At 38.0% G+C, this 5,352-nt stretch overlaps 1 protein-coding gene across 2 annotated transcripts in view; it reads right to left on the minus strand.

The window, feature by feature from the left end:
- LRP2 (LDL receptor related protein 2) overlaps positions 1-5,352 on the minus strand; it is a 197,197-nt gene that overhangs the window by 188,448 nt on the left and 3,397 nt on the right. Inside the window, exons 2-3 of one of the 2 annotated variants that reach the window (XM_019522761.1) lie at positions 4,534-4,656; positions 601-714 (exon numbers count right to left, since the gene is read on the minus strand). The gene's annotated coding sequence lies outside the window, so the exon portion shown is untranslated. Of the gene's footprint in view, positions 1-600; positions 718-4,533; positions 4,657-5,352 lie in introns of both variants that reach the window. The other variant, XM_019522760.1, reaches the window with a different exon arrangement.

Genomic DNA, 5,352 nt, shown 5'->3' on the forward strand with positions numbered 1-5,352 from the left:
ACCACTGATATAACTCCAAAGGATGCAAGTTTCATACGAAACAACACAGATATCAAATAAAAAATGTTAAAACTTCCTACAGTTTTTCTATTGACACTTATATACCTAAACCTAATATGCAACAAACACAATTATTTAGGATAAAAAACAAAGCGTTTTCCCTACACAGTTTTCAGAAATTGACTTAGAAATAAAAAGGAAATGTAAAAAATTTAGGGCCAAATTCTGCTTTTAGATACATACTCAAAGTTTCTGACTGCAATGACAACAATGCAAAGACTCAGCTCTAAAAATAGTCTTTTATATTTTCCAAAGTTAAAAAAAACTTCCAAATAGAATCTTATTCTTGAGACTTGAACAAACAAAAAAATCTCCTGACCACATGGCAACAGTATAGACTTAATATATCCCACAATAATGGACTTGTATCAGAGCATCAGCTCTAATCCATGAAAGAATCTGCAATGAAATTCTGATAACAAGCAGCATATTGTGGTCACATCTGTCCATCAACAAGCTCTTTAATCTTACAATTTGATTAAAAAGTCAAAAAAGGGATGGGATGAAATCAGATCTAGTGTGAAGATTTTAATGACTTACGGCAGCCTCGCTCATCTGTTCCATCAGAGCAGTCTTTAACTCGATCACACCTGTACCCACTTGGGATACACTGTCCATTGGAGCATGTAAACTGCTGACTTGAGCATGTCCTCCCCGCTATAAGAAAGAAACAAAGGGTGAGTCTGGACATGCAATTAATACAAAGCAATAAACTCCAGAGCAGTTTGAGCAAGAGTAAACTACTTCCACGTGTAGCATCTACATGTACACCCAGGACAGCAGCAATCTGAGCCAGGGTGGAACAGGCCCAAGCTGACAAGAGGCACGGGGAGTCTTCCCCAAGTTCTGGGTGGTGGTGTTGGGTGGCAGAGGAGCTAGCTGGGGCACAAGGGTGCTGAAAGTGCAGAGCCATGTAGCTATGTATCACGCAGGAGTATGGACCCAAGCTGACTGGGCAGAATTTATGCCCATGGCTGGTATCTACACATGTTTAAACTCAGTAAATTATGCCAGCATAAGATAGTACTATTGGAGACAGTACTATCTTATGTGGCATATATTAGTTTACTCTAAACTAATACCATAGCACGTGTAGATGCTGATGCTTTACTCCACAGCTAATTAATCTACTCCCAAGTAAAGCACATGTATAGATGCAGCCAAAGTGTTTAGGTTTTCACCAAGCAGAGAGAGGCATGCAGCAAACTACTTTTCCTCTCCCCTGACATTCACATTTTTTTTTATTACCCAGTTTTTTTGCATAAATATAAGATATTTTATTACTTGACTTTTGTGCACCAGGCAAAAATAAATGTCACCCTGCCAACCAGGAAGCAGGACTTATAGTTGGGCTTTTCCTAACACACAGCCACATATCTGGAGTTTGGGATCACTGGATCTAAATCATAGTTCCCACGGACCCTCTTCTTGTTCACCTCAAAATTTCCCCTCCTTGCTGACAGATGACAGACTTCTCATAGGGAGGAGAAGCTGGATGCATATAGCATTTATATCTATAAAAAAATAACAACTAAACCCTGAGGCAAAACATGCTGCAAAAAAATGTAACACTGTTCCTATTCATAGCTTCTTTCTCAAGATGTTTGGGACATATTAACTTTCACCATTTAATTAACCTATAATTTATTATTTATTTAACTTAGATCTACAATGAACCTAATATTTTGCCCTAAGAATGAAGAACACTTTTCATTTCTCTTTGAAGGAGCAAGTACCAGAAGCACCCAAAAGAGCATGTATAAAAGAAATGTAACATGAGAAGAGGATGTCATGATTATATTTATTCTTCCTCTAAGATTTAAATTCACACTTTCTGTCATACAAAGCAATGTTAAAGACTTTAAATGATAGGATCCCACTTAGTTTTAACTATAGTTTATTTGTTCTATTACCCACATGTTACGTATTAAAAAGAACTCACTTAGATTGCTACCATGCAAATGGAGCAGAATTTAAAGTAGGAGATATACTTTGGAAATTGTTTAACTACAACCAAATTTTTCATTGGTGAACTGTTTCTATATTAATAACCACTAAACCATCAAGAATTGCTGTGCAGGCCCCTCTGACCTAGGGACAATAGCTACAGTAGCTAGCAGCAATTTATAAGAATGCTAGTTTATCTGAACTAAGCCCTGTCCTTTACTATTTCAAGACAAATTAATTTGGGATGTGAGAAAATCATCTAATGGGTGAACTTATTAATATCTTGTCCTCCCTTACTGCCATCAATATCTTGCTACAGATGAAACAAACATTCAGTCTAGTTATTACCCTTGATTATAGACTGGGATCTTGATCTGTGCTTGTACAGACATTCTCCCTACCTCCTCGTCTCACTAGTGCTCCCAGCAAAAGCTTTGATATTGTTGCACTAACCCAACTAGAAAAAATAAGTACAGCAAATTTAATTTCACCCCATTCATTTCACTTCTCTATGTCTTTCAGGGTTGTTTCTGGTTAACTCCCAGGAACAAGTTTTCAAAAAAATGTTTTAAATACCACCAAAAGGGCTCCAGATCATTTTAAAAGGGAGAAACAAAAAGTGCTCTTAATTAACAAAAATAAATGCATATTCAGGTAAGTGACTCCAAAGTAGCAGAACCACCAGGATTCTACCGTACAGCTCAGGGCCACCTTCAAAGATGCCCACAATTAATGAGCACCCATAGAACTAAGGCAAATGAAAGTGACCCAGTTCAAATGCTTATCTAGAGCTGTTATCTTTTACATCTACTGTTCCCATAGTAGATGCATAACTAGTATTTGCCAAGAGGGAGCTCAGTTTTGTTCCCCTCTGTAGTTAAGGACAGAAATGAAGATCTAAGATAATGTGCCTTGTCTGATAAAAGTTCTGATGAAAGTTACACCTTTAAGACTTTACTGTAGTTAGTAATGGTGTAACTGAGCTGTAGGGACAATTAAACAGTTTGATGGATAAGTTAACATTTAGACCCAAAAGCCACCTGTTTAAAAGGGAAAATAAGTAAATCCCTCCCTTATTCAACCAGCGGTCATTTTTGATGGTAAAGGCAGTGGTCAGCAACATTTTACTAACACAGGCTGCATCTTGCAACCCAGCCAGCACCACAAGCCACCATTCCTCTCCAGCAACCATGAGCAGAAGCTGCAGTGAAGAACAGCAGCCCCTTCTACACAGGCTGGCTGAGGTATCAGAGGCAACTGACAAGCCATTAGCAAAATACAGACCATATCAAATGACTGGGGATGGGAGCACACTTAATAAAATGTGGACTAGATCAGACCTTCATGGATTAGATCCAATACCTTTGTGGGCTGGATCCAGCTCATGGCCCAAAGGCTGCCACCCCCTGGGTAAAAGTACCCACTATATATTCTCTTTCTTCTTTTGAAATGCAACCAAGGACGAAACTTGGCCCAATTTGTGGCAGTCTTCCAAAATCACTGTTTGTCACTATGACAAAATCTAATTAATATGTATAAATTACAAAGTCCAGTTATTCAGTCACCTAGCTAAAGTGCTTAATAGCTTACCATCAATATTGAAAAGATCCTGCTCTATATTATAGTTATACTTTCAATTTATTTTTTGCAATAAAGCAGCAAAGAGATGTTAAATACTTTTGTTTACAAACTGTAACTCTCATGTGATTAACACTTACAGTACCATCAAGATATTTCACTTTCTATGGGAAGTATTAACAGGAATGGTGTCTCAGCATTAGTTATCTGAATGATAATGCACACAAGACTATTCCAGATGCCAGAATAGCATAACTTTTGAGGATCTGACTAAGAGAGATAACTGCTTTGTTCATTATTGAATCTAGGTCTGCCTAGTATCTTTTTAAAGAGTGTCACCAGAAGTGACACTAGATTCTCTCCAAAGATTTCCTTACATTCCCTTAATAACTCTCTTTTACCTGGAAGTTGTCTGCTTTGCCTTTTATAGATTTCAGCCATTATGAAGGGAAAACTGTACACTTTTGTTTTATTGGTTCTGAGATTGATAAATATAACTTTGGTTAAAGAACGAATGAAGAGGCTCTTACTTGAAGCTGACTGAGAAGTGTTTGACTTCTCGTCATCCATTTTAAGTAAATGATATAAATTTTCTTTTTTTTCTTTTTCTTTTTTTTTGGTGGGGGAGTTGATAGCATGTTTCCTATTTCTCTGTGGTTAATATGCATCCATTTTCATTTCTTTACCTGCAACACCAACAACTTCAAGATGATTTTGACATTTAAGATTTAGAAATGCCTATTCAGATTTATTTGCCTATATTCTGTTTATTTCAGATTTAAGTGCATTCAGTTTCCAACAGCAGTTCTTTAGAAAGACTGCTCTGATACAGGATCACTATGCTTGCAGTAGCTTTGTTTATCTGTGTGAGTTTTCAATATGTTTGTACACAGTGAACTCTTTCACACAACTGGTATAAAAATACAACATAAATATATAAATACTTACGGCATTGTTGATGTTCATCAGAAGCATCTTCACAGTCTTCTTCATCATCACAGACCCATAACTGTGGGATACACTCTCCATCAGTTTTACACTGGAACTGATTTTCTTCACACGTAGGTTGTGCTAATATAAGCAAACAAACTAATAGTTATTTCAAAACATTTGCTTGGGAAACTTTTAAAAATTAAGACTGAATTTAAAATAGTATTAATTTCATATAAATGTGAAACAATTGCTAATTACATCGCTAACTAAGTATCTGCAACACCCAGAGGCCAAGGAAATGGAACAAAGAGATTATAGTTTTAGGTAAGTCCTGCATTTCTGGAGTTAATGAGAACTGCTCTTCCAAACTAACCAAAAGCAGAGAAGGAGCTGAAACAGCCTAGTTTACAGGCCCTGATTTTTTGTACTCTTTACAGGTAGGTGCTCAAAAGAGGCCTTGTACAAACATTCAGTTTCTCCTGGGACAGTTGCTGCTCTTCCACAAGCATTGGTAATGCACTGGGGGGACACAGGGAGACATGTGCCCCCCCCACATTTCTGCACTGACAGTGGAGCACACGGCTGCAGCCTGACCAAAGCCAGGGCTGGCAGCAGTGAGGTTGGTAGTGACAACACGAGTTCTGCACCAACAACAGGGCATGGGGCTATAACCCGGGTGGACCTAATGCCCGGCAGCAGTGGTAGTGGTGCAAAGTTGTACCCCCACACAGTCAGTGCCTATGGGTCGCCTAGGCCCAGGAAAAATCATGAGCATACAGATACTCAGGCTTTTTTCTCCCAGAGTAAAAATGGCCACTCCAGGAGAAAAATAAC

The sequence above is a fragment of the Gavialis gangeticus genome, unplaced genomic scaffold (assembly GCF_001723915.1).
Source record: "Gavialis gangeticus isolate Ggan-Ray unplaced genomic scaffold, GavGan_comp1, whole genome shotgun sequence".
Taxonomy (NCBI): domain Eukaryota; kingdom Metazoa; phylum Chordata; order Crocodylia; family Gavialidae; genus Gavialis; species Gavialis gangeticus.